This window comes from Salmo salar, chromosome 01 (assembly GCF_965601325.2).
Source record: "Salmo salar chromosome 01, fSalSal1, whole genome shotgun sequence".
NCBI classification, from domain to species: Eukaryota; Metazoa; Chordata; class Actinopteri; order Salmoniformes; family Salmonidae; genus Salmo; species Salmo salar.
Genome location: NC_138291.1, coordinates 161,457,501 through 161,477,500, shown reverse-complemented (window position 1 = coordinate 161,477,500; position 20,000 = coordinate 161,457,501). Strand labels below are relative to the sequence as shown.

General features: G+C 44.9%; 1 long non-coding RNA gene and 1 pseudogene across 2 annotated transcripts in view; both read left to right on the top strand.

Moving 5' to 3' along the window:
* The window catches only part of LOC145850296 (uncharacterized), a 2,470-nt gene extending 1,583 nt beyond the window's left edge, over positions 1-887 (top strand). The window contains exon 3 of the long non-coding RNA XR_014378706.1: positions 431-887. This is a non-coding gene — a long non-coding RNA (uncharacterized LOC145850296). The remainder of the gene's footprint in view (positions 1-430) is intronic.
* A 262-nt stretch (positions 888-1,149) lies between these two features.
* Positions 1,150-14,521, top strand: LOC106567932 (cGMP-dependent protein kinase 1-like; annotated as a pseudogene). The gene is made up of 9 exons (XR_014392157.1): positions 1,150-1,340; positions 1,548-1,613; positions 1,738-1,812; positions 3,588-3,684; positions 3,900-4,031; positions 4,498-4,568; positions 11,568-11,709; positions 11,894-12,057; positions 12,291-14,521. The product of XR_014392157.1 is annotated as a cGMP-dependent protein kinase 1-like (transcript).
* The last annotated feature ends 5,479 nt before the right edge of the window (positions 14,522-20,000 follow it).

Below are 20,000 nucleotides of genomic sequence, written 5' to 3'. Positions count from 1 at the left end.
ATCACTCCCCCCCTCTCTTCTCCTCTGCTGGTCTCCTCCTTTCTCTCTCTCCCTCCCTCCCTATTTCACCCTCTGTCCCTTTGTCTCTCTCCCCACATCTCTCTCTTCTCCTCTGCTGTCCTCTGTATTTCTCCCTCTCCTTTGTCCTTTCCTGCTCCCCTTTTTCTCTTTCTCTCTCCCTCTCCCTTGTCCCCCCCTCTCTCTCCTATATCTTTCTCTCTCTTTCTCTCTTTTTCTCTCTCCCTCATCCCCTCTCTCTCTTTCTCTCTCTCCTCTATCTCTTTCTTTCTCTCTTTTTCTCTCTCCCTCTCCCCTATCTCTTTCTTATCTCTTTTTCTCTCTCCCTCACTCTTGCCCCCCCCCTCTCTCTCTCTCTCTCTCTCTCTCTCTCTCTCTCTCTCTCTCTCTCTCCTTGATCTGTCTTTCTCAGACTCACTACAGTGAAGGTGATTACATCATCAGGCAGGGCGCCACAGGAGACACCTTCTTCATCATCAGCGAAAGACAGGTGATGAAGAGGAGGAGGAGGAAGAGAAGATCTGGAGTGTATAAAATCACAATCATACTGCCACTGTGTGGACATATGCAGTAATGCATAATCATAATTTCAATTCAGACTTCCTCCCAATAACTTCCTACCTCTTCCCCTATTCTCTCCTCTCTTCTTCCCCTCTCCTCTCTCTCCTTCTTCCCCTCTCCTCTCCCTCCTTCTTCCCCTCTCCTCTCCCTCCTCTTGCCCTCGCCTCTCCCTCCTCTTCCCCTCTCCTCTCCCTCCTTCTTCCCCTCTCCTCTCCCTCCTCTTGCCCTCGCCTCTCCCTCCTCTTCCCCTCTCCTCTCCCTCCTTCTTCCCCTCTCCTCTCCCTCCTCTTGCCCTCGCCTCTCCCTCCTCTTCCCCTCTCCTCTCCCTCCTTCTTCCCCTCTCCTCTCCCTCCTCTTGCCCTCGCCTCTCCCTCCTCTTCCCCTCTCCTCTCCCTCCTTCTTCCCCTCTCCTCTCTCTCCTTCTTCCCCTCTCCTCTCTCTCCTTCTTCCCCTCTCCTCTCCCTCCTCTTGCCCTCGCCTCTCCCTCCTCTTCCCCTCTCCTCTCCCTCCTTCTTCCCCTCTCCTCTCTCTCCTTCTTCCCCTCTCCTCTCCCTCCTTCTTCCCCTCTCCTCTCCCTCCTTCTTCCCCTCTCCTCTCCCTCCTCTTCCCCTCTCCTCTCCCTCCCCTCTCCCCCTTCTTTGTGTCGTTTCTTCTGTCTGTCCTCAGGTAAAGGGGACGCAGCAGAAATCAACCAATGAGGAGCCAGAGTTTCTAACAACTTTCACTAGGGGGGACTGGTTTGGAGAACAGGCGCTGAAAGGGTGAGACAACAGCACTGCTAAACACCAAACAACAACAGGCAGCTTTAATGGACATCCAAACACAAACCTGACATACAATGTATGTGTGTATTTAACATAACCAAACAAACCAACCAATACACAAGCATACACTCTCAAATAATCAGAGTAGAGTTCTATTAGGCAAAGTAAGGTAATAAAGATGACTTCATATTTCTCTCCCACCAGGGAGGATGTTCGTACGGCCAGTGTCACGGCAGTAGGTGGAGTCGCTTGTCTGGTCGTTGACAGAGAGTGAGAGAACCCAGGAGAGAGAGAGAGAGAGAGTGTGTGTGTGTGTGCGTGTGTGTGTGTGTAATTGAATGGTTCTTCATTGGTTGATGTGGAGTTGTGTAACCCTACCCCTCCCCTGTTCCAGGTCATTCATGCATCTGATTGGAGGGCTGGATGATGTCAACAGCAGACAGAATGAGAGTGATGAGCTCAACACTAAGTAAGTGTCACTACAACTCTAAAATGCTCATCTTCCACTCTGTCTCTTTCTCACTCCCTTTCTCACTCTTTCTTCTTTCACCAAACTGAGTTTAGTAAATTCAGTTTATGATGTACAGTTGAAGTCGGAAGTTTACATACACCTTAGCCAAATACATTTAAACTCAGTTTTTCACAATTCCTGACATTTAATCCTAGTAAAAATGCCCTGTTTTAGATCAGTTAGGGTCACCACTTTTTTATGAGAATGTGAAATGTCAGAATAATAGTAGAGAATGATTTATTTCAGCTTTTATTTCTTTCATCACATTCCCAGTGGGTCAGAAGTTTACATACACTCAATTAGTATTTGGTAGCGTTGCCTTTAAATGGTTTAACTTGGGTCAAATGTTTCTGGTAGCCTTCCACAAGCTTCCCACAATAAGTTGGGTGAATTTCGACCCATTCCTCCTGACAGAGCTGGTGTAAGTCAGGTTTGTAGGCCTCCTTGCTCGCACACGCTTTTTTAGTTCTGCCCACAAATTTTCTACGGGATTGAGGTCAGGGCTTTGTGATGGCCACTCCAATACCTTGACTTTGTTGTCTTTAAGCCATTTTGCCACAACTTTGGAAGTATGCTTGGGGTCACTGTCCATTTGGAAGACCCATTTGCGACCAAGCTTTAACTTCTTGACTGATGTCTTGAGATGTTGCTTCAATATATCCACATAATTTTCCATCCTCATGATGCCATCTATTTTCTGAAGTGCACCAGTCCCTCCTGCAGCAAAGCACCCCCACAACATGATGTTGCCACCCCCGTGCTTCACGGTTGGAATGGTGTTCTTCGGCTTGCAAGCCTTCCCGTTTTTCCTCCAAACATAACCATGGTCATTATGGCCAAACAGTTCTATTTTTGTTTTATCAGACAAGAGGACATTTCTCCAAAAAGTATGATCTTTGTCCCCATGTGCAGTTGCCTATGGCGGTTTTGGAGCAGTGGCTTCTTCCTTGCTGAGCGGCCTTTCAGGTTATGTCGATATAGGACTTGTTTTACTGTGGATATAGATACTTTTGTACCTGTTTTCTCCAGCATCTTCACAAGGTCCTTTGCTGTTGTTCTGGGATTGATTTGCACTTTTTGCACCAAAGTACGTTCATCTCAAGGAGACAGATCGCGTCTCCGTCCTGAGCGGTATGATGGCTGCGTGGTCCCATGATGTTATACTTGCGTACTATTGTTTGTACAGATGAACGTGGTACCTTCGGGCGTTTGGAAATTGCTCCCAAGGATTAACCAGACTTGTGGAGGTCAAAAAAAAAATGCCTGATGTCTTTTGATTTTCCCATGATGTCAAGCAAAGAGGCACTGAGTTTGAAGGTAGGAATACATCCACAGGTACACTTCCAATTGACTCAAATTATGTCAATTAGCCTGTCAGAAGCTTTTAAAGCCATGACAACATTTTCTGGAATTTTCCGAGCTGTTTAAAGGCACAGTCAACTTAGTGTATGTAAACTTCTGACCCACTGGAATTGTGATACAGTGAATTATAAGTGAAATAATCTGTCTGTAAACAATTGTTGAAAAAATTACTTGTGTCATGCACAAAGAAGATGTCCTAACCGACTTGCCAAAGCTATAGTTTGTTAACAAGAAATTTGTGGAGTGATTGAAAAACGAGTTTTAATACCTAAGTGTATGTAAACTTCCGACTTCAACTGTATATAACTATACAGACTCACTAATTACAGTGAAAAGATATCGGGCAATTGATTGACCCCTTGTCAATCAAGGTTGGAGGCAGAGGCAGGGTTTTTCTCCAGTGTGTCTCTCACTGATTTCCACGTCATCTGCACCCTCGGACTAGGAGGCTTCAGTCCCGTCAAGCTGGTAAGTGTGTGTGTGTGTATAGTGTGTGTGTGTGTGTGTGTGTGTGTGTGTGTGTGTGTGTGTGTGTGTGTGTGTGTGTGTGTGTGTGTGTGTGTGTGTGTGTGTGTGTGTGTGTGTGTGTGTGTGTGTGTGTGTGTGTGTGTGTGTGTGTGTGTGTGTGTGTGTGTGTGTGTGTGTGTGTGTGTGTTTAATTTGTATAATGTGTGTGTCTTCAGGTTCAGTTAAAGAGTGACACCAGTCGGTCCTTTGCTTTGAAGGTTCTAAAGAAGCGTCACAACCAGCCAACAAGGCCACATCCTCTCAGAGAGACGCATCATGATGGATGCACACAGCCCCTTCACCGTCAGGTACACACAAACACAGCCCCTTCACCGTCAGGTACACACAAACACAGCCACTTCACCGTCAGGTACACACAAACACAGCCCCTTCACCATCAGTTACATACAAACACAGATACACATAAACACAGCCCCATCACCGTCAGGTACACACAAACACAGCCCCTTCACCGTCAGGTACACACAAACACAGCCACTTCACCGTCAGGTACACACAAACACAGCCCCTTCACCATCAGTTACATACAAACACAGATACACATAAACACAGCCCCTTCACCGTCAGGTACACACAAACACAGCCCCTTCACCGTCAGGTACACACAAACACAGCCACTTTACCGTCAGGTACACACAAACACAGCCCCTTCACCATCAGTTACATACAAACACAGATACACATAAACACAGCCCCATCACCGTCAGTTACACACACGCACACAAACACACTGACGCTGTGTGTCCTGTCCAGGTTGTACCGGACGTTCAGGGACTCTAAGAGGCCTGTCTGGGAGGAGAACTGTGGACTCTACTGAGAGACAGGTGGCTGTGTGTACGTCTAGAGCAACTGCAAGTAAAACCTGACTGTAAACAAATTGCCTAACCAGCTATGCCCTAACCCTAACCCTCGCTTCATGTCCACATCCCAGTTTAACTCTACCCTCAACCAAAGCCCTAACCCTAGCTTAATGTCCACATCCCAGTTTAACCTTACCATCCACCAAAACCCTAACCCTCGCTTCATGTCCACATCCCAGTTTAACCTTACCATCCACCAAAACCCTAACCCTCGCTTCATGTCCACATCCCAGTTTAACCTTACCATCCACCAAAACCCTAACCCTCGCTTCATGTGCACATCCCAGGTTCAACCCTTAACCTCAACCACAATGGAGCTGCATTGGAAAGCGGACGTTTTACGGGCTTCTGACCAATATTGTGCTATTTTGTGGAGGGTTTTTGCGCTGATTGTAACTTGTTTCTACATAATGTTTCCGCCATCATTTCCTATGACTGAAAATAGCTACTGGACATCAGAACAGCGATACCTAACCTCCATTTGGATGAGGGTGTCTCCTTCATATTACATTTTACGGACCAGGCCCAAATCCTGGCACTCGAAGGAGGAGACGGCGCTATAGCGGCTGGCGAGAAGGCACTCTGATAAGACTACGGTGGCGAGTAAATAAATCGCCTCTACCCTCTGTTCTATTGCTGAATGTGCAATCGCTTGAGAATAAACTGGACTAGCTCCGTACGAGTCTATCTTATCAACGGGACATTAAGAACTGTAATATACGATGCTTCTCGAAGTCATTGCTGAACAAGGACATGGATAATATACATCTAGCTGGTTTTTCTATGCATCGGCAGGACAGAACGGCAGAGTCCGGTAAGATCGGGGGGTGGTGTGTGTCTCTTTGACAATAACAGCTGGTGCGTGATCTCTAATATTAAGGAAGTCTCGAAGTTCTGCTCGCCTGAGTTAGAATACCTCATGATAAGCTGCAGACCATACATCTGTATTTTTTGTAGCTGTCTATTTACCACCACAAACCGATGCTGGCACTAAGACCGCACCCAACAAGCTGTATAGGACCATAAACTGGTGATTTTATTGCAGGAAAATTGAAATCCGTTTTACCTCATTTCTACCAGCATGTCACCTGTACAACTAGAGGATCAAAACTCTAGATCACCTTTACTCCACACACAGAGACACATACACTCTAGATCACCTTTACTCTATACACAGAGACACATACACTCTAGATCACCTTTACTCCACACACAGAGACACATACACTCTAGATCACCTTTACTCCACACACAGAGACACATACACTCTAGATCACCTTTACTCTATACACAGAGACACATATACTCTAGATCACCTTTACTCTATACACAGAGACACATACACTCTAGATCACCTTTACTCTATACACAGAGACACATACACTCTAGATCACCTGTACTCTATACACAGAGACACATACACTCTAGATCACCTTTACTCTATACACAGAGACACATACACTCTAGATCACCTTTACTCTATACACAGAGACACATACACTCTAGATCACCTTTACTCCATACACAGAGACACATACACTCTAGATCACCTTTACTCCACACACAGAGACACATACACTCTAGATCACCTTTACTCCACACACAGAGACACATACACTCTAGATCACCTTTACTCCATACACAGAGACACATACACTCTAGATCACCTTTACTCCATACACAGAGACACATACACTCTAGATCACCTTTACTCCATACACAGAGACACATACACTCTAGATCACCTTTACTCCATACACAGAGACACATACACTCTAGATCACCTTTACTCCACACACAGAGACACATACACTCTAGATCACCTTTACTCCATACACAGAGACACATACACTCTAGATCACCTTTACTCTATACACAGAGACACATACACTCTAGATCACCTTTACTCCACACACAGAGACACATACACTCTAGATCACCTTTACTCCATACACAGAGACACATACACTCTAGATCACCTTTACTCCATACACAGAGACACATACACTCTAGATCACCTGTACTCTATACACAGAGACACATACACTCTAGATCACCTTTACTCCATACACAGAGACACATACACTCTAGATCACCTTTACTCTATACACAGAGCCACATACACTCTAGATCACCTTTACTCCATACACAGAGACACATACACTCTAGATCACCTTTACTCCACACACAGAGACACATACACTCTAGATCACCTTTACTCCACACACAGAGACACATATACTCTAGATCACCTTTACTCTATACACAGAGACACATACACTCTAGATCACCTTTACTCTATACACAGAGACACATACACTCTAGATCACCTTTACTCCATACACAGAGACACATACACTCTAGATCACCTTTACTCAATACACAGAGACACATACACTCTAGATCACCTTTACTCTATACACAGAGACACATACACTCTAGATCACCTTTACTCCATACACAGAGACACATACACTCTAGATCACCTTTACTCCACACACAGAGACATATATACTCTAGATCACCTTTACTCTATACACAGAGACACATACACTCTAGATCACCTTTACTCTATACACAGAGACACATACACTCTAGATCACCTTTACTCCACACACAGAGACACATACACTCTAGATCACCTTTACTCCATACACAGAGACACATACACTCTAGATCACCTTTACTCTATACACAGAGACACATACACTCTAGATCACCTTTACTCCACACACAGAGACACATACACTCTAGATCACCTTTACTCCATACACAGAGACACATACACTCTAGATCACCTTTACTCTTTACACAGAGACACATACACTCTAGATCACCTTTACTCCACACACAGAGACACATACACTCTAGATCACCTTTACTCTATACACAGAGACACATACACTCTAGATCACCTTTACTCCATACACAGAGACACATACACTCTAGATCACCTTTACTCCATACACAGAGACACATACACTCTAGATCACCTTTACTCTATACACAGAGACACATACACTCTAGATCACCTTTACTCTATACACAGAGACACATACACTCTAGATCACCCTTACTCCATACACAGAGACACATACACTCTAGATCACCTTTACACCATACACAGAGACACATACACTCTAGATCACCTTTACTCCATACACAGAGACACATACACTCTAGATCACCTTTACTCCACACACAGAGACACATACACTCTAGATCACCTTTACTCCACACACAGAGACACATACACTCTAGATCACCTTTACTCCATACACAGAGACACATACACTCTAGATCACCTTTACTCTATACACAGAGACACATACACTCTAGATCACCTTTACTCTATACACAGAGACACATACACTCTAGATCACCCTTACTCCATACACAGAGACACATACACTCTAGATCACCTTTACTCCATACACAGAGACACATACACTCTAGATCACCTTTACTCCATACACAGAGACACATACACTCTAGATCACCTTTACTCCACACACAGAGACACATACACTCTAGATCACCTTTACTCTATACACAGAGACACATACACTCTAGATCACCTTTACTCTATACACAGAGACACATACGCTCTAGATCACCTTTACTCCATACACAGAGACACATACACTCTAGATCACCTTTACTCCACACACAGAGACACATACAGTGCTCTCCCTCACCCTCCATTTGGCAAATCTGACCATAACTCTATCCTCCTGATTCCTGCTTATAAGCAAAAACTCAAACAGGAAGTAGCAGTGACGCGATCAATACAGAAGTGGTTTGATGAAGCGGATACTAAGCTACAGGACTGTTTCGCTAGCACAGACTGGAATTTATTCCGGGATTCATCCGATGGCATTGAGGAGTTTACCACATCAGTCACCAGCTTTATTAATAAGTGCATTGACAACATCATCCCCACAGTGACCGTACGTACATATCCCAACCGGAAGCCATGGATTACAGGCAACATCCGCACTGAGCTAAAGGCTAAAGCAACTGCTCTAGAGCTTATTAGAAATCCTGCTATGCCCTACTACGAACCATCAAACAGACAAAGCATCAATACAGGACTAAGATCGAATCCTACTTTACAGTCTCTGATGCTCGTCGGATGTGGCAGGGCTTGCAAACTATCACAGATTACGAAGGGAAATCCAGCCGAGAACTGCCCAGTAACGCTAGCCTACCAGACGAGCTAAATGCCTTCAATGCTCACTTCGATGCAAGCAACACTGAACCATGTGTGAGAGCACCAGCTGTTCCAGATGACTGTATGATCACGAACTCCGTAGCCGATGTGTAAGAACTTTAAACAGGTTAACATTCAGATGGATTACCAGGACGCATACTCAGAGCATGCGCAGACCTGCTGGCAAGTTTCTTCACTGACATTTTCAACCCCTGACCCATTCTGTAAAACCTACATATTTCAAGCAAACCACCATAGTCCCTGTAGCCATGAAATGCTTTGAAAGGCTGGTCATGGCTCACATCAACACCATCATCCCACTCCAATTCGCTCCAATTTGCATACCGCTCCAACAGATCCACAGATGACACAATCTCAATTGCACTCCACATAGCCCTTTCCCATCTGGACAAAAAAAACGTAACACCTATGTAAGAATGCTATTCATTGACTACAGCTCAGCGTTAAACACCTCCCTCTGCAACTGGATCCTGGACTCCCCGGTGGTGAGGGTAGGCAAAAACACATCCGCCACGCTGACCCTCAACACGGGGGGCCCTCAGGGGTGCGTGCTCAGTCCCCTCCTGTACTCCCTGTTCACCTACGACTGCATGATTCCAACACCGTCATTAAGTTTGCCGCCGACATGAAGGTGGTAGGCCTGATCACCGACGATAATGAGACAGCCTATAGGGAGGAGGTCAGAGACCTGGCAGTGTAGTGCCAGGACAACAACCTCTCCCTCAACGTCAGCATGACAAAGCAGCTTATCGTGGACTACAGGAAATGGAGGGCAGTACACGCCCCCATTCACATCAACGCGGCTGTAGTAGAGCTGGTCAAGAGCTTCAAGTTCCTCGGTGTCCACATCACTAAGGACCTATCATGGTCCAAACACATCAACACAGTCATTAAGAAGGCACAACAACGCCTCTTCCCCCTCAGGAGGCTGAAAAGATTTGTAATGGGCTCTCAGATCCTCAAAAAGTTCTACAGCTGAACCATTGAGAGTATCTTGACTGGCTGCATCACCTGCATCACCTGCTCGGCAACTGACTGCAAGGCGCTACAGAGGCTAATGTGTTCGGCCCAGTAGTGGGGTTGAACTTCCTGCCATCCAGGACCTCTATACAAGGCAGTGTCAGAGGAAGGCCCTAAAAATTGTCAAAGACTCCAGCCACCCAAATCCTAGACTGTTCTCTCTGCTACCGCGCGGCAAGCGATACCGGAGCGCCAGTCTGAGACCAAAAGGCTCCTGTACAGCTTCTACCCCAAGCCATAAGACTGCTGAACAGTTCAACAGTTCTTCATTTTTTGGCACTGACTCTCTTGCACTGGCTCTATGCTCACTCACAACACTGACACTCCAACACACACACACACACACACACACACACACACACACACACACATACACTCACTACAGACGCTCACACACACATGCATATTGATGCCACACACACAGACATTTTCACACTCTTCACATAACATACACTGTTGCTACTCTGTTTATCATATATCCTGATTGCCTAGTCACTTTTAACCCCTACCTACATGTACCTACTGTATTACCTCAATTACCTCAACTACCTCGTTCCCCTGCACATTGACTTGGTACAGGTACTCCTAGTATACAGCCTTGTTATTGTTATTTTATTGTTTTACCATTTACTTTTTAATTTAGCAAATATTTGTGTTACTTTTTAACTCTGCATTGTTGGGAATGGGCTCGTAAGTAAGCATATCCTCGTAAAGTCTACACCTGTTGTATTCGGCGCATGTGACCAATAAAATGTGATTTGTACCTAAACACTGTCTTCATGTCCAAATCCCGGTTCAACGCTAACCCTAGCCTCAACCACAACCCTAACCCTAACTTCATGTCCACATCCCGGTTCAAACCTAACCCTAGCTCCAACCTTAACCCTAGCTCCAACCTTAACCCTAGCTCTAAGCATAACCCTAGCTCCAAACCTAACCCTAGCACCAACCTTAACCCTAGCTCCAACCTTAACCCTAGCTCTAAGCATAACCCTAGCTCTAAGCATAACCCTAGCTCCAACCTTAACCCTAGCTCTAAGCATAACCCTAGCTCCAAACCTAACCCTAGCTCCAACCTTAACCCTAGCTCCAAACCTAACCCTAGCTCCAAACCTAACCCTAGCACCAACCTTAACCCTAGCTCCAACCTTAACCCTAGCTCTAACCCTAACCCTAGCTCCAACCTTAACCCTAGCTCTAAGCATAACCCTAGCTCTAAGCATAACCCTAGCTCTAAGCATAACCCTAGCTCTAAGCATAACCCTAGCTCCAAACTTAACCCTAGCTCCAAACCTAACCCTAGCTCCAAACCCAACCCTAGCTCCAAACCTAACCCTAGCTCTAAGCATAACCCTAGCTCCAAACCTAACCCTAGCTCCAAACCTAACCCTAGCTCTAAGCATAACCCTAGCTCCAAACCTAACCCTAGCTCCAACCTTAACCCTAGCTCCAACCTTAACCCTAGCTCTAAGCATAACCCTAGCTCTAAGCATAACCCTAGCTCCAACCTTAACCCTAGCTCTAAGCATAACCCTAGCTCCAACCTTAACCCTAGCTCTAACCTTAACCCTAGCTCTAACCCTAACCCTAATCCTAGTAACTTGTTGCATATCACTAGACATGCATTTTATAGTTTGTTGATAGTTTGATCATCCATAGATCATCTATAATAGGGGACTATTCAAATAAATTCATCTTGACTCTTCCAGGGGTTTATTTGATGACAACACAACGAGATTTTACACAGGCTGTATTGTAGAGGCCTTGGCCTTCCTCCATGTTCGAGGGATCATCTACAGAGACCTCAAACCTGAAAACATCATACTGGACCACAGAGGATATGCTAAACTGGTACACGCACACACACCTTTTCCTGCGGTTAACATCTCCGACACAACATGCAGTTTATGAATAAACCAGCAGTGTGTTTTTTCTTAATCTGCAGACACACAGAAACAGGAAAAGCTCCCAATGTAGTGTGTGTGTATGCGTGCGTGCGTGTGTGTGTGTGTGTTCGCGTATGCGTGTGTATCAGGTGGACTTTGCGTTTGCTAAGAAGGTGGGTCTTGGTCAAAAGACGTGGACATTCTGTGGCACTCCAGAGTACGTGGCCCCAGAAATCATTCTGAACAAGGGACATGATGTCTCGGTTGACTGCTGGTCCCTGGGGATACTCATCTACGAACTGCTCAGCGACAGGTACACCCACCTGTATGTGTGTGTGTGTGTGTGTGTGTGTGTGTGTGTGTGTGTGTGTGTGTGTGTGTGTGTGTGTGTGTGTGCGTGTGCGTGTGCATGTGTACGTGTGCGTGTGCGCGTGTGTGTGTGTGTGTGTCAGAGATGAGATCGTATTAGTCTTATTATTAGTCTAAATGTTAAGCTGATGTTTCTCTGGCATCCCCGCCCCTCTCTCTCTCCCTCTCTTTCTCCAGTCCTCTGTTCTCTGGCTCTGATCCTATGAAGACCTATAACATCATCCTGAGAGGAATTGACATGATGGAGTTCCCCAAGAAGATCTCCAAGAGTGCTGCCAACCTCATCAAACGCCTCTGCAGGTTACACATACACACGAGCATAGAGACCTCATCAAATGGAGCTTGTGCAGTGTGTATATGTGACAGTGTGTGTGTGTGTGTGTGTGTGTGTGTGTGTGTGTGTGTGTGTGTGTGTGTGTGTGTGTGTGTGTGTGTGTGTGTGTGTGTGTGTGTGTGTGTGTGTGTGTTTGTTTGTGTGTGTGTTGCACAGGGACAACCCATCTGAGAGGGTGGGGAACCAGAAGAACGGGGTGAAGGACATTCAAAAACACAAGTAAGAATTACCATGGTGATGATGACTACTGTTCCTACCTACCAATAGGACTGCATGGAATAGAAATAGCTATATTTTCTGATATAAAGTTGAATTCTTTAGCTACCATACAGGCATGATTCTCACTAGAGCAGTTGAAGCAACAGATATGATTTCACCTCAGTTCTATGCCTAAAAGTCAGTATTTGACTTTGTCAAAGTTGTCTTTTTTCAGGCCTTCACTTGAAATGGAACCCTATTGGCCACATTGCGCTCTGGTTAAAGGCAGTGCAGTTTATAGGGAATTGGGTGCCATTTCGGACACAGCCCAGGTCGTCTTGATACTACAAGGAGAGGTGTGATTGTTTGGTTCTGGGTGTGACTGTTTCCTGTTTGTCTCCAGGTGGTTTGAAGTTTTTAACTGGGCGGGACTCCGACAGGCAACTCTGGCCCCTCCCTTCACTCCTACTGTGGGCGCACACACACACACACACACACACACACACACACACACACACACACACACACACACACACACACACACACACACACACACACACCACACAGACACACACCACACAGACACACACGCTCAGCACTATCTCCTCTCTCCCAGGTGAAGGGTCCACTGGACACTGGCAACTTTGACTGTTTCCCTGATGACAACGAGGACCCGCCCCCAGACGAGGAGTCTGGCTGGGATCTAGAGTTCTGACTTAAAAACACACACTGAGTATACCAAACACTAGGAACATCTTCCTAATGTTGACTCCAATGCTTCCCACTGTTGTGTCAAGTTGTCTATATGTCCTTTGGGTGGTGGACCATTCTTGATAGACACAGGAAACTGTTGAACATGAAAAACCCAGCAGCGTTGCAGTTCTTGACACAAACCGGTGCGCCTGGCACCTACTACCATACCCCGTTCAACGGCACTTAAATCTTTTGTCTTGTCCATTCACCCTCTGAATGGCATACATACGCAATCCACAGCGGTGTAAAGTACTTAAGTCAAAATAATTGAATGTACTACTTAAGTAGTTTTATGGGGTATTTGTACTTTACTATTTATATTTTTGATTACTTTTACTTTTACTTCACTACATTCCTAAAGCAAATAATGTACTTTTTACTCCATACATTTTCCCTGACACCCAAAAGTACTCGTTACATTCTGAATGCTTAGCAGAACAGGAAAATTGTCTAATTCACACACTTATCAAGAGAACATTCCCGGTCATCCCTACTGCATCTGATCTGGCGGACTCACTAAACACATGCTTCATTTGTAAATGATGTCTGAGTGTTGGAGTGTGCCCCTGGCTACCCGTAAAAAAATGGGGACTTCTGGTTTACTTAATATAAGGAATTAATTTAGATACTTAAGTATATTTATGCAATTATATTTACTTTTGATACTTAAGTATATTTCAAACCAAATACTTTTACACTTTTACTCAAGTAGTATTTTACTGGGTGACTTTCACTTTTACTTGAGTCATTTTCTATTAAGGCATCTTTACTTTTACTCAAGTATGACAATTGGGTGCTTTTTCCACCACTGACAATCCATGTATTAATTGTCTCAAGGCTTTAAAAATCATTTGAATGTGAACCTGCCTAGGTGTAGGTGCTTTTACCTGGTGTACTAGGTTTACCTAGTATACCAGGTGGGTTTATCAGGTACACAGGCTGTCTCTGCCAGGGTGAGCTGAGGATTATAGAATCTCCAGGTAATTAGACAATCAGCTGTTGTTTTCACATGCTCTTCATGAGTTTTCTACCAAAAAAAGTATATTCTAGAGATTTGTTTGTGTTGATCTGTTCTGAATGGGCCGGGGAATAGTGTACAGTTCCACAACATTTAGTCATAACATATAAGCAAAATAAAAACCTGAAACCCTGTATGAAATGGCTCAATACCTTCACAGAACACAGTGTCATGCAGAAACACCCAGAAGGAGGGAGAGGTGTGTGAAAGGAAGAATGGGAGAAATAATGAGAGGAAGTGTGAGAATGAGTGTGAGAGTGAATGAGGAGAAAGTTAATGAAAGGTAAAACAGGATCATTTCCGTTCTCAGACGTCACAGCACTGAGGTCCTTATCAGATCTTTTAACCCATTATAGGCTGAAGAGGTGTGTGTGTGTGTGTGTGTGTGTGTGTGTGTGTGTGTGTGTGTGTGTGTGTGTGTGTGTGTGTGTGTGTGTGTGTGTGTGTGTGTGTGTGTGTGTGTGTGTGTGTGTGTGTGTGTGTGTGTGTGTGTGTGTGTGTGTGTGTGTGAGCTATGAGATGTTATCAGATCCAAAGAAGTCGCCCCGGGTAACACAGGTCATCTTGGAAACTCTGCCACCTTCACCAATTACCTCTTTCCCCCTGATAACACACACACACACATACAGCGCCTTCAAAATTGATGAAATATATTATTTCTTGCACACAATACCCCATAATGACAAGGTGAAAACAACGATGGCCGAGCGGCATAGGCAAGATGTAATAGATGGTATAAAATACAGTATATACATATGAGATGAGTAATGTAAGACATTATTAAAGTGGCATTATTTAAAGTGACTAGTGATCCATTTATTAAAATGGCCAATGATTTGAGTCTGTATGTAGGCAGCAGCCTCTCTGTGTTAGTGATGGCTGTTTACCAGTCTGATGGCCTTGAGATAGAAGCTGCTTCTCAATCTCTCGGTCCCAGCTTTGATGCACCTGTACTGACCTCGCCTTCTGGATGATAGCAGGGTGAACAGGCAGTGGCTCGGGTGGTTGTTGTCCTTGATGAACTTTTTGGCATTCCTGTGACATCGAGTGCTGTAGGTGTCCTGGAGGGCAGGTAGTTTGCCCCCGGTGATCAAATCAAATTTTATTTGTCACATACACATGGTTAGCAGATATTAATGCGAGTGTAGCGAAATGCTTGTGCTTCTAGTTCCGACCATGCAGTAATATCTAACAAGTAATCTAACCTAACAATTTCACAACAACTACCTTATACACACACAAGTGTAAAGGAATGAATAAGAATATGTACATAAAAATATATGAATGAGCGATGGCCGAACGGCATAGGCAAGATGCAGTAGATGGTATAGAGTACAGTATATACATATGAGATGAGTAATGTAGGGTATGTAAACATTATATAAAGTGGCATTGCTTAAAGTGGCTAGAGATACATTTATTACTTCAATTTTTTTCATTATTAAAGTGGCTGGAAATGAGTCAGCATGTTGGCAGCAGCCACTCAATGTTATTGATGGCTGTTTAACAGTCTGATGGCCTTGAGATAGAAGCTGTTTTTCAATCTCTTGGTCCCCGCTTTGATGCACCTGTACTGACCTCGCCTTCTGGATGATAATGGGGTGAACAGGCAGTGGCTTGGGTGGTTGTTGTCCTTGATGATCTTTTTGGCCTTCCTGTGACATCGGGTGGTGTAGGTGTCCTGGAGGGCAGGTAGTTTGCCCCCGGTGATGCGTTGTGCAGACCTCACTACCCTTTGAAGAGCCTTACGGTTGTGGGCGGAGCAGTTGCCGTACCAGGCGGTGATACAGCCCGACAGGATGCTCTTGATTGTGCATCTTTAAAAGTTTGTGAGTGTTTTTGGTGACAAGCCAAATTTCTTCAGCCTCATGAGGTTGAAGAGGCGCTGTTGTGCCTTTTTCACCACGCTGTCTGTGTGGGTGGACCATTTCAGTTTGTCCGTGATGTGTACGCCGAGGAACTTAAAACTTTCCACCTTCTCCACTACTGTCCCGTCGATGTGGATAGGGGGGTGCTCCTTCTGTTGTTTCCTGAAGTCCACGATCATCTCCTTTGTTTTGTTGACATTGAGTGTGAGGTTATTTTCCTGACACCACACTTTGAGGGCCCTCACCTCCTCCCTGTAGGCCGTCTCGTCGTTGTTGGTAATTAAGCCTACCTACCACTGTAGTGTCGTCTGCAAACTTGATGATTGAGTTGGAGGCGTGCATGGCCACGCAGTCATGGATGAACAGGGAGTACAGGAGAGGGCTGAGAACGCACCCTTGTGGGGCCCCAGTGTTGAGGATCAGCGGGGTGGAGATGGTGTTAACTACCCTCACCACCTGGGGGTGGCCCGTCAGGAAGTCCAGGACCCAGTTGCACAGGGCGGGGTCGAGACCCAGGGTCTCGAGCTTAATGACGAGTTTGGAGGGTACTATGGTGTTAAATGCTGAGCTGTAGTCGATGAACAGCATTCTTACATAGGTATTCCTCTTGTCCAGATGGGTTAGGGCAGTGTGCAGTGTGATTGCGTCGTCTGTGGACCTATTGGGGCGGTAAGCAAATTGGAGTGAGTCTAGGTTGTCAGGTCGGGTGGAGGTGATATGGTCCTTAACTAGTCTCTCAAAGCACTTCATGATGACGGAAGTGAGTGCTACAGGGCGATAGTCATTTAGCTCAGTTACCTTCACTTTCTTGGGAACAGGAACAATGGTGGCCCTCTTGAAGCATGTGGGAACAGCAGACTGGGATAAGGATTGATTGAATATGTCTGTAAACACACCTGCCAGCTGGTCTGCGCATGCTCTGAGGACGTGGCTGGGGATGCCGTCTGGGCCGGCAGCCTTGCGAGGGTTAACACATTTAAATGTTTTCCTCACATTGGCTGCACTGAAGAGGAGCCCGCAGGTTTTGGTAGCGGGCCGTGTCAGTGGCACTGTGTTGTCCTCAAAGCGAGCAAAGAAGTTGTTTAGTTTGTCTGAGAGCAAGACATTGTGGTCCGCGACGGGGCTTGTTTTCCTTTTGTAGTCCTTGATTGACTGTAGACCCTGTCACATACCTCTCATGTCTGAGCCATTGAATTGTGACTCTACTTTGTCTCTATACTGACGCTTAGCTTGTTTGATTTCCTTGCGGAGGGAATAGCTACACTGTTTGTATTCGGTCATGTTTCCGGTTACCTTGCCTTGATTAAAAGTAGTGGTTCGCGCTTTCAGTTTTGCGTGAATGCTGCCATCAATCCATGGTTTCTGGTTGGGGAATGTTTTAATAGATGCTGTGATTACAACATCACCGATGCACTTGCTAATAAACTCGCTCACCGAATCAGCGTATTCATCAATGTTATTGTCCGATGGTATGCGGAACATATCCCAGTCCACGTGATCGAAGAAATCTTGAAGCGTGGAATCTGATTGGTCGGACGAGCGTTGAACAGACCTGTGAACGGGCGCTTCCTGTTTTAGTTTCTGTCTATAGGATGGGGGCAACAAAATGGAGTCGTGGTCAGATTTTCCAAAAGGAGGGCAGGGGAGGGCTTTATATGCGTCGCGGAAGTTTGAGTAACAATGATCCAGGGTTTTGCCAGCCCGGGTCACGCATTCGATTTACTGATAAAATTTAGGGAGCCTTGTTTTTAGATTAGCCTTGTTAAAATCCCCAGCTACTATAAATGCAGCCTCGGGATATGTGGTTTCCAACTTACATAGAGTCAAATGAAGTTCATTCAGGGCCGTCGATGTGTCTGCTTGGGGCGGGATATACACGACTGTGATTATGATTGAAGAGAATTCTCTTGGTAGATAATGCGGTCGGCATTTGATTGTAAGGAATTCTAGGGCAGGTGAACAAAAGGACTTGAGTTCCTGTATGTTGTTATGATCACACCACGTCTCGTTAATCATAAGGCATACACCCCCCCCCCCCCCCCTTCTTCCTACCAGAGAGGTGTTTGTTTCTGTCGGCGCAATGAGTGAAGAAGCCAGGTGGCAGACCGCACCACCCTCTGGAGAGCCTTGCGGTTGATGGCGGTGCAGTTGTAGTACCAGGTGGTGATACAGCCCGACAGGATGCTCTCAATTGTGCATCTGTAAAAGTTTGTGAGGTTTTTAGATGACAAGCCAAATTTCTTCAGCCTCCTGAGGTTGAAGAGGCGCTGTTGCGCCAGGGGCGAAACTTTGGGGGGGACAATTACATTACATTTTCTCAAGAGCAATTCCTGAGGGGGACACCAAAAGTAGTGCTGTAACACATAGCCTACATTGTAATATGGTAAATGTATATTGAGGAACCAAAGAAATAAGGTGTTTGCCGTACTCCTAACTACCGGTACCCAAAACTACACAACTACTCACAACAGCAATACCATTGCCTTTAACAAATCTTAGTTCAGTCACCAGTTTAAGTTGAGAGTGGGGGTATCCATGGCATTTTCCAATTATGTTCCTATTTTACAAGTAAAAAAAATGGAGAACCTTTCATAATGTTGCCAAACAAAGACTCAACAAACTTACCTGAGACTCCCTGTCTCTGCCAGTCTGTCCCTGCATATCTGTCCCCAACTCTGCTGTCTGTGTGCCATCTGTTGCCTAATCTGCCTAATGACATCATTGTGAAACATTTCCATTAGAATTTCATTTCTTTCTTATGAACATTTTATCAACTAGTCTTTGAGATATTAGGCTACTAGGGTTCTTACTTTGCGTTTTGGTGTATTGAAAAATACTCTGATGTCCGTCTTTTATTTTTCTGCCATTTTTCTACCTGGCTGGCTGGCTACACACACACACAGTGTGTAGGCTATTTACAGTAGGAGATGGGCTTCTATCATCTTATCTTTTATCATTCTATTTGGGCTTCGATCTAAAAGGTAGCTAGCAAATGTGAAACGGATTAAAATGACAAGAGTTGACAGCTGTATGAGTTCACCATTTAGACAACATATGCTGCAACCTTTTGTAATTTTAATAGTTTGTTTCATATTGGCTGGCTTCCAACAATAGCTGAATTTGCAAAGCTAGCGAGCACCAATTCAGTTTCAGTGGTGTTTGCTATAATCTTTGCTACCCGGGTTAAATAAAATAAATAAATAATAGTTCCCTTGCGACAATTTAGCTTTTGCAACGAGACCATTAAATATATTTAAGACAATGGTAGAAGAGAGTGTAGTTCTGTTCAGTTTGGACTTCAGTTTATCGCTAACCTTATCACAGGGACTTTGAAGCACTAACTTACATCATCTGCATGCTGATCTCGGAATAAATTGACGATAGCAAAGATTCCATCTTTGACGAGGCCACATAAATGGAATAGGTACTAGCTAGCTTAATAGTTCATATTTGCGCGCTAGCTCTGCATATTCAGCTAGTGTGTGTGCGCGATTGACTGGATTAACCTCACGTCAGTTACGTTCATTGAGTGCCTTTCAGACAGTAGATACGACCCCTCTGTTACCTTGCCAGTGGATCAAACCATTGTGAGGAAAAGGGTGGGGGGTCGCAATCTTTTGAAACTTAAAAACGCGCTATTAAGTGTCTATAATCAGCACAATTGCTTTCATTGCGTATTATTAATATTATTTAAATTACATAGTTATGTTTCAGTG